Below are 7,997 nucleotides of genomic sequence, written 5' to 3'. Positions count from 1 at the left end.
CACGTTAGCCATCTACACCCCCGGGTGTCTTGGTCTCCTAACACGTAAAGGGAAGGTTGGGCACCACCGAGGCGATCCATCTGGATGCCAAGCCGGGTTTAATGACCCCCAGCCCGGGGTCACCCGACCATAAAATTCCCTTTGTTCATGAATCCCTTCCATCTCATCCAAGGGACGTGAACCTAACCTAAACCCTTAAATTCTGTTGTTCAAAAGGCTTTAACCCAAAGTCCCGTCCGTAAGGGCGGGCAAAATGATACAACTCTTGGCTCGTGCATCGATGAAGAACATGGTAAACTGCGTTAAATAATGTGAAATGCGGAACACAGATCATCGATATTTCGAACGCACATTGCGGCCGCGGGGGTCCATCCCGCGGCCACGCCTGTCTGAGGGTCACTTTACCCATCGATCGGTCTTCCCAGACCGTGGCTGGAAGTTCACAGGGCCTCCACCTCGGACGGCCCTTCGTCTTCCTAAACCCAGACTCGGTTCTTAAACAACCATGTGGCGAGAGCTCCGGACGTAGGGAGAGCCATTAGGTCCAGGTCCCATCCGTCATCGTCTCTCCCCGCTGGGCTTCCCGCCGTTGGAGGGTGGGCACCGTAATACGGCGAGCGGCCGGGGGGTTCGCGCCCCGCGCCCCGCAAAACAGCCTCGTAGCGCGACCTCAGATCAGACAAGACAACCCGCTGAAATTAAGCATATCAGTAAGCGGAGGAAAAGAAACTAACAAGGATTCCCTTAGTAGCAGCGAGCGAAGAGGGAAGAGCCCAGCGCTGAATCCCTCTTTCTCCTGACCGGGGTGGGCCGGGAAATGTAGCGTACGGAAGTCCGTTTAGTCTCGGTGCGGACGTGGGACCAAGTTTTGCAAGGAAGTGTCTTCCATAGATGGTGAAGGCCCGGTATCGTCCCGCATCCCGCCGGGCAGATCGGGCTTCCCGGAGTCGGGTTGCTTGTGAATGCAGCTCAAAGTGGGTGGTAAACTCTATCTAAGGCTAAATACCGGCACGAGACCGATAGCGAACAAAGTACCGTGAGTGAAAGTTGAAAACAGTACTTTGAAGAGAGAGTTCAAGAGAGCGTGAAACCGTTGAGAGGTAAACGGTCGGGGGACCGAGAAGACCGCCCCGGGGGATTCAGCAGGGCGGACGGCCCGCACTCGTGTGGTTCCGTGACTTGGAGGCGAGTTCATCTGGGCGAGAGAGGGGGCGACCCCACTCCCTGCTCGGCCCTGAGCTTTGCCTCCCAAATTCGGGCCTCTCGGGCGTATGAAGGCTCGACCAGTCAGGTGCATTTTCCCCGCGTGGTGATGAGTCGCGACCGGCTGCGGTTAGGCTTGGAAGGGCCCGAGGGTGAAGGTAGGTGCGTCTGGAGATGGGGCCCACACGTCCCCGGACACGGGCATTCCGCTACAGCCCCTCGCTCCGACTTCGGCGATAACGCCGGGGCCGCGGAGCAATGTCTTTTCCGTGTTCTCCCCTCCTTCGGGATGGGGATGGGGCCCCCCCCGATCGTTCGGTCGAAGGGGGCCGGTTGGGCTGTCCTCAGCCCCGGGCTAGGCCCGCTACGGCGAGAGGGGGGTGATCCAGGCCCACAGCACCGAACGACTAAGGTCAGCGGCTAAGTTCGGACCCCGACCGACCCGTCTTGAAACATGGACCAAGGAGTCTAACGCATATGCGAGTCAAAGGGCTTGAACCCCGGAGGCGCAACGAAGGTGAAGGCTGGCGCGCGTCGGCTGAGGTGGGATCTAAGACAACCTGTCCATCGTGGGTTGACAGCGCACCACCGGCCTGCTCTCCACTGAGTGGAGAGTGGAGCAAGAGCATACGCGGTGGTACCCGAAAAATGGTGATCTATGCCTGGGCAGGGCGAAGCCAGGGGAAACCCTGCATGGAGGCCCGTAGTGGTCCTGACGTTCAATTCGGTCGTCCGACCTGGGTATGGGGCGAAAGACTAAACGAACCATCCGAAGTTCCCTCCGAAGTTTCCCTCAGGATAGCTGGCACCAAACTCAGTTTTATCCGGTAAAGCAATGATTATAGGCTGCGGGGCCGAAACGGCCTCGTCCTACTCTCAAACTTTAAATGGGTAAGAGGCCCGGCTCGCAGGCTCGGAGCCGGGCATCGAGTGATGGTGCCAACTGGGCCACTTTTGGTAAGCAGAACTGTTGCTGCAGGATGAACCAAACGCACGGGTTAAGGCGCCCGACGCAACGCTCATCAGACCCAAGGAAAGGTGTCGGTTGATATAGACAGCGGGGCGGTGGCCATGGAAGTCGGAATGTGTAACAACTCACCTGCCGAATCAACTGGCCCTGAAAATGGATGGTGCTGGAGTGTCGGGCCCATACCCGGCCGTCGCAGGTGTCACAATCCCCAATTTGAAACACGGACCGTACGCCGCGACAAGTAGGAGGGCCGCCGCGGTGGCGCTGAAGCCTCTGGCGTGAGCCTGGGTCGAGCCGCCGCGGGTGCAGATCTTGGTAGTAGCAAATATTCAGATGGAATCTTTGAAGGCCGAAGTGGAGAAGGGTTCCACGCCGACAACGCTTGGCCGTGGGTTAGTCGGTCCTAAGGGATAGGCAAACGCCGTTCGGAAATGCTGGGGCGATGGTCTCGTCTGCCTCTCGCTGGCCGAAAGGGGATCGGGCCAATATCCCCGAACCTGGGAGCGGGGAGATTGAGTGCCGAGAGGCGCTCTCATGGCGGTAACGCAAACGAACCCGGAGACGTTGGTGGGAACCCCAGGGAGGATTCTCTCTCCTTGCTAAAGAGCTGGAGCGCCCTGGAATGGGATTGTCCCGAGAAAGGGGTTTAACACTCTGAAAGGCGCCTCATGCATCTGTGAGGCAGCCGGGACGTTTCCCATCGGCCCTTGAAAATCCAGGGGAGGTATAGTGAATTTCCCCCTAGGCCGTACCAATATCCGCATCAGGTCTCCAAAGTGAACAGCCTCTGGCGTGTTGGAACAATGTAGGTAAGGGAAGTCGGCAAAACAGATCCGTAACTTCGGGATAAGGATTGGCTCTAAAGGCTGGGCTCGGTCGGGCCTTTTAGCTGAAGCGTAGGCCGAGGGCCTGGAGCGGCCTGGCTCTGGGGAACTGTTCTGGTTCGCGCTTGCCCCGAGGGTCATGCGGGCAAAAGCGCACGGCGCCTGGGTTGACTCCTGCGTCTGTCGGTTAAAGTGCGTGGGTCGCAGCCGCGCGAAGAAGTTGGTGTTCCCTCCCGGCGGTGCTTGGGGGACTCGGTCGGTGACGGTGGGAGGCGGTCGTGGATGGGACTGCGGCGGGGGTCGAACCTCCGCCGCGTTTCATCTTCGGCCCTTCCTTCCCGAAGTTGGCCGGGCTCCGAGGCCCATCGGCGGCTCCCGGTCACATTCGCAAGCGTGGCCTTCCGTTCTCCTGTTCGGACGTAGGGGGGAAGACTCGGGAGTTGTGTGCGGATGCGTCGCCGGCCGTAGGGGCTTGGGGTGACCGGAGCGATGTGACTGGAGCCGAGCCGAGGCCTCGTGGATCTATCGGGTGTAAGTCTCGCCTCGGGGGGGGGGCGGCAGCTCCGAGGCGGTTCTCTCGACCGGCACCCAACAGCCGAATTAGAACTGCTGCGGACCAGGGGAATCCGACTGTTTAATAAAAACACAGCATTGTGAAGGCTCTTGGACGGTTTTGACACAATGTGATTCCTGCCCAGTGCTCTGAATGTCAAGGTGAAGAAATTCATGTAAGCGCGAGTTAACGGCGGGAGTAACTATGACCCCGGAGTTCGTTAAGGCGAGCTGGGTGGGGACCCGGCTCCAGAGACTCTGGGGCAAGCATTGTGTGCCTCCACCTCCTCGTGGTATCACTTGTAAATGTCCTGTGCGGTCAGGGCTGCTAAGAGAGGCTCCCCATGTGACGGACTGACCAGCCGTCCACATTAGCCAGGTCTCCCTGGGCACGCCGCGCTAGCACGTTGTAGCGTGGGTACCCAAGTGCTGGTCCCCAGGGGCGGGGACCACCACTATGGCAAGCCCCCTAGGGTGCAACGTCCCTAGCTGGTGTCCGATTATCAAAGTTGCTTGCATCCCATAGGCTCCAAATGGCGTTCCAAAACTCTATAGGTTCCCAGGGCAAAGATGGCGCTTGGCTAGGAGGAGATGTCTCTTCTGGGGACATCTCTTTCGTGGGTTGGTATGATCTATCCTCGATAGATCCCAGGTGTTGGTCACCTATTCCCGGAAGGCTGTTGGCTGACTTTGGGCTGACACCCCCTCTGGAGGTTTTCAAAACCTAAGTCGATACATTCGTAGGCCCCGGTGATGCGAATTTAAAGCCCGAGGAGTGACGCCCTGTGGGCTAGGGTGGTGGTAAGCGCGGCCCCCCCTCTGGAAGTGTTCAAAACCTAAGTCAAGACATCCGTAGACCCCGGTGATGTGAATTTCAAGCCCGAGGAGTGATGACCTCTGGGCTAAGGGTAGTGGTATGCCCGGCCCCCGTGTTCAAAACCTAAGTCGAGACATCCGTAGGCCCCGGTGATGCGAATTTAAAGCCCGAGGAGTGACGCCCTGTGGGCTAGGGTGGTGGTAAGCGCGGCCCCCCCTCTGGAAGTGTTCAAAACCTAAGTCAAGACATCCGTAGACCCCGGTGATGTGAATTTCAAGCCCGAGGAGTGATGACCTCTGGGCTAAGGGTAGTGGTATGCCCGGCCCCCGTGTTCAAAACCTAAGTCGAGACATCCGTAGAACCCCGGTGATGCGAATTTCAAGCCCGAGGAGTGATGACCTCTGGGCTAAGGGTGGTGGTATGCTCGGCCCCCCCTCTGGAAGTGTTCAAAACCTAAGTCGAGACATCCGTAGACCCCGGTGATGCGAAGTGACATGCCCGAAGAGTGGTGCCTTCTGGGCTAGGGTGGTGATAAACCCGGCCTCTCTTCTGGAGGTCTATGGTTTTTAAGTGAAAATTTTCTAAGTCCTGCAACTGAGATTTTAAGAAAATTCATGACCCTCTCAAGCCTTGTAGTGAGTCCGAGGGAGGTTCATCGTTGTCGGCCATACGAACGAGGTTCCGATGCCTTGAATACTGTGGGCATATGGTTTTCCAGCCTGGTCTCCGACCCACACTTTATTAGGTAGGGTGAAAACCCATCCTCATGGGCAAAGGACAAGTTGATTCGCTTTGGTGTGCGCTGGTGACGGTCGATCTATGAGGCTAGAGGCAAAGGCGTGAATAGGTCAAGCTTCCTAGCTGAATGGACGAACTGTGCTGGTAGCATATCGGGGGTGATCGCCGACCCTTAGGCCCATGAGGTAACGGCAAAACGGCCGTCCCTAATGACGTGTGGACGAGTATATAACCTACCAGTCCTGTGTTGGTTGATGGCACGATGGGATGGCTTAAAGACTCTAAAGCAGTGACTACACTGGGAAGGAGCGCCAGCCTGGTTTCGACTGAGGTGGACATGCCGGCCCGGTCAGGCGCCATACAGAACAGGGTACAAAATAAAAATAGTGACTTGGTGATGGGGAACTTCTTCCCGTGATGGGAACCTGTGTTCAAACCCCTGCTTGTGTTCACAGGTAATCCACCGCGGGCAAGGTATCGTTTCGAATCCGTTGAGACTGAGAAGGAGACACGGAGCGAAGAGGGGCGGACAAGGATCTCTAGGTCGGGTTGAGATGGATCAAGACACTCAACGGCGCTGCAGGGGGCAGCGTTAAAACCTCCGAAACAGAGTAGCCCGCTCTGCTGAATCTAACGAAATGCCTCGTCATCTAATTAGTGACCTGCATGAATGGATTAACGAGATTCCCACTGTCCCTACCTACTATCTAGCGAAACCACTGCCAAGGGAACGGGCTTGGCAGAATCAGCGGGGAAAGAAGACCCTGTTGAGCTTGACTCCAGTCTGTCACTGAGAGGCTACATAGGGGGTGTAGAACAAGTGGGAGGCCCGCCGAAGGCCAGCACCGGGGCGGGCTGTCCGTGAAATACCACTACTCTTACTGTTACCTCTCTAACCCAGTGAAGGTGTCGGTGGGAACCCTTTCCTTGCTGGGGGTTCCTTGTTCGAAGGTGCTAAGCCCTGGGTGGGTTGCTTGGCAGTGAGTCCAGGTACACTCATGTTGCGGGCTTCCCTGCCCGGGGCGAGTCCCTCCGGGGACAGTGACAGGTGGGGAGTTTGACTGGGGCGGTACACCTGTCAAAGCGTAACGCAGGTGTCCTAAGGCGGGCTCAGGGAAGGACAGAAACCTCCCGTAGAGCATAAGGGCAAAAGCTGGCTTGATCCTGATTTTCAGTATGAATACGGACCGTGAAAGCGGGGCCTAACGATCCTTCCGTCTGCTTTTTAGGTTTTAAGCGGGAGGTGTCAGAAAAGTTACCACAGGGATAACTGGCTTGTGGCGGCCAAGCGTTCATAGCAACGTTGCCGTTTGATCCTTCGATGTCGGCTCTTCCTATCATTGCGAAGCAGAATTCGCAAAGCGTTGGATTGTTCACCCACTAACAGGGAACGTGAGCTGGGTTTAGACCATTGTGAGACAGGTTAGTTTTACCCTACTGATGTTGACCGTTGCTCCGATAGTAATCCAGCCCAGTACGAGAGGAACCGCAGGTTCGGATACATGGTACTCGCGCTTGGCTGTGCAGCCACTGGTGCAAGGCTATCATCCGAGGGCTTACGACTGAACGCCTCTAAGTCGGAATCCCACCTAGAAGGAGCGATACTTCCGCGCCCAGCATCGGTGAGCTTGGTCTTGGATAGCCGCGGTGGGAGGCGGGTTCCTCCCCACCGCCGGTGACGAGAGCCGCATGACACTGGAACCGGACCGGGGCTAATGAACGCCTCGGTCCACCTCCCTCCTGAAAGCAAATGTCTCTTGATCCGGGTGTGAAATGACTCGTAAACGACCTGATTCGGAGTGCGGGTGTCGTAAGTGGCAGAGCGGGTGAATCAACCGCGATCCATTGAAAGTCATCCCGTCCACTCACACATTTGTCGGGGGAAGGCGAATGCCTAACACCCCCCCGGCCCTCTGGAGCAGTCCAGGTCTCGCAGTGGGTGAAAATTGTACTTGGGAAAATTTTCTGAACCTCTGGTTCTCTGGGGCGCGGGCCCCGAGAGTCCGTACACCGGTTAGAGGGAGCCGGTGGCGGGCATAGGGAAGGAGGGTACTCCCCTATATAATCCTGGATGTGATTCAGGTCTCACAGTGGGCGGAATTAACTTGAAGGAATACTGCAGGAGCCAGGGGGGCCTCACCCCGGAGGCAATAGAGAACCGTGAAAGCCGCGGTGTTAAATAGGCAGGTCTCCCAGTGGGCTTAAAGGCTTATTGCAGGAGCCAGGGAGCCCCCTCCCCCGGAGGTCCCATGGCCGATAAAAGTGCCTCGGGCATGGGGCAATAGAGAACCATGAAAACCGTGGTGTTAAATTGGCAGGTATGCCGGTATCCCAGTGGGCGATCGAACTTGAAGAGCCAGGTCTTCCAGTGGGCGGAACGAGACTAAGTGAAGGGAGAAGTCAATAAGGTAGGTCTCCCAGTGGTTAACCCTAGGTTGTTGTTGAGGTTGGACTTGGATAAAATTTTGACCCTCTCCGTCCTAGTCTCGAGCCCGAAAAGGGGGCACCTTCGTGAGCCCAAATTCAAAGGGCACGGGTGTTTCCAGTTTGGTGCCGTCAGGACATTAGGGTTGAAAGTTTGGGTACACCCTATGTAACTATGACATGCCCAAGGCTCTTGTTCATCTCTGGGCTTGAATATTGTGAGTTTTACGCCTAATCTCACTGGAAGTGACCCAAAAAGTCGAGACATCCGTAGACCCCGGTGATGCGAATTTCAAGCCCGAGGAGTGACTCACCTCTGGGCTAGGGTGGTGGTAAGCCCGACCCCTACCCCCCCCCCCCCCTCTGGAGGTTTTCAAAACCTAAGTCGATACATCCATAGGCCCCGGTGATGCGAATTTAAAGCCTGAGGAGTGACGCCCTGTGGCCTAGGGTGGTGGTAAGCGCGGCC

The 7,997-nt window shown here is 57.0% G+C and overlaps 1 non-coding gene and 1 pseudogene across 1 annotated transcript; both read left to right on the top strand.

Moving 5' to 3' along the window:
- Positions 1-250: 250 nt before the first annotated feature.
- Positions 251-399, top strand: LOC136706189 (5.8S ribosomal RNA). The gene has a single exon (XR_010804131.1). It is a non-coding gene; the product is annotated as a 5.8S ribosomal RNA (ribosomal RNA).
- A 266-nt stretch (positions 400-665) lies between these two features.
- Positions 666-6,981, top strand: LOC136706183 (28S ribosomal RNA; annotated as a pseudogene).
- The last annotated feature ends 1,016 nt before the right edge of the window (positions 6,982-7,997 follow it).

Source organism: Hoplias malabaricus, chromosome 8 (assembly GCF_029633855.1).
Source record: "Hoplias malabaricus isolate fHopMal1 chromosome 8, fHopMal1.hap1, whole genome shotgun sequence".
Lineage (NCBI taxonomy): Eukaryota > Metazoa > Chordata > Actinopteri > Characiformes > Erythrinidae > Hoplias > Hoplias malabaricus.
This window is presented reverse-complemented; position numbering and strand designations above follow the sequence as displayed.